A 1,544-nucleotide genomic window follows, 5' to 3' on the forward strand; every position below is an offset into this window, starting at 1 on the left:
TGAGATTGAATTCTCCTCTGGTTGGAAAATCGAGAGAACCGCTGTGTTGGGGTAGACATCATCCACTCAGTCCGTGGACGTTTCAACATCGGTTCATTTTCATCAGGAAAGGATAATTCATACTCACAACGCCGAGCGTATTCAACTATCTTGCTAAAACTGGAACCATCACGACTTACCACAAAACTTCGAATCTCCTTCCGTAGTCCTCCAATGAAATGTTCGATCTTATCCTGTTCGGAGCTCAGGAATCGTTGTGCGAATCATGCCTTCTTGTTGAATTCAGTTTCATAATCAAGTATAGTCATCTTACCTTGCTTCAGATCCAAGAACTCCTTTTCAAGACGCCTTTGTAGATCAACAGGGCAATATTGTTCAAAGAACTTTTTCTGAAATTTGTCCCACGTCAAACTGTTATGTGTCGTCACGTCTAAACACTCATACGTGGCATTCCACCACACCAAGGCTCGCTCTATGAGCATCGCAGATGCATATTTTACTTTATCGCTATCCAGTACCTCGTTAATTCGGAACACCTTTTCCGTGTTCTGGATCCATTGCATTGCCAATTCGGGATCTGATTGCCCCGCATATTCTGTAGCACCACAACTTCTGAAAGTTTTAAATGAAACCCTATCAGACTTAGGTTTCAGTGCATCTCCAGCTTTGTTTGAATGCTTGCCATGATTTTCGGGTTCCATGGGATTGTTTGATTACGTTCTTCCTTAAAGCATCGCTCCATTTCTTGACGTTGTCGTTCCAGAGCCGAAGTCAATCGATCATCCAAAAGTTTCAATAGTCGTTCTGTACGAGGGGACAAAGCGGGATTTTCATCGTTCTCGGCACCTTCTAGAGCATTTATATTCAGTGTGGGGTTGTTTTCCCCAACATTTTGTGTTTCACTTTGTTCATCATGCTCCGACATTTTTGCTGAGAAAACAGCACATCTATGTTAAACACAATCCTACCATTGGTCCCAACCCAACTTAGGTCTCTCCTACAGGTCCGTATCCCGTATAAATCATTGTCTAGTTACTATACGATCTCAAACCGCGGCTCTGATACCATAATTGTAACATTGCGATTACACTAAAATAAAAATACAAATTGCCAGGAATTTTTAACCGATAAAAAGAAATTCACCCGAATCCAAGACGGGATACGATTTCTAATTATCCATCAAAAGTTAAGTTTAGTTTGACCGGTAAGTCAAACATCCCTCGAAAATAGTTTAAACAACTTACAAACTAAGACTTTTACAAACCAAAAGTCGGGACAATAGTATAACTACCCAACATACAAGTAATAATTACAAACCCGAAACATCAAAAACATACGAAACATGTACCAAAAGTTACTTCCCAATCTTCTAAGTGTCAACCAAAAGCTAACCCACCTAGCCTTTATCTCGACCCGTATCGATTTTTCCTGAGATTTTTAAACTTAAGGGGGTAAGTGAATCTCTTAGTGAGTATATATCAAAGCATAAAATTAGATGCAATATACGTATCTTAACAAAAGAATCAGGAGGCAAAACCGATTAA

The sequence above is a fragment of the Cynara cardunculus genome, assembly GCF_001531365.2.
Source record: "Cynara cardunculus var. scolymus isolate 2C chromosome LG 6, CcrdV1, whole genome shotgun sequence".
Lineage (NCBI taxonomy): Eukaryota > Viridiplantae > Streptophyta > Magnoliopsida > Asterales > Asteraceae > Cynara > Cynara cardunculus.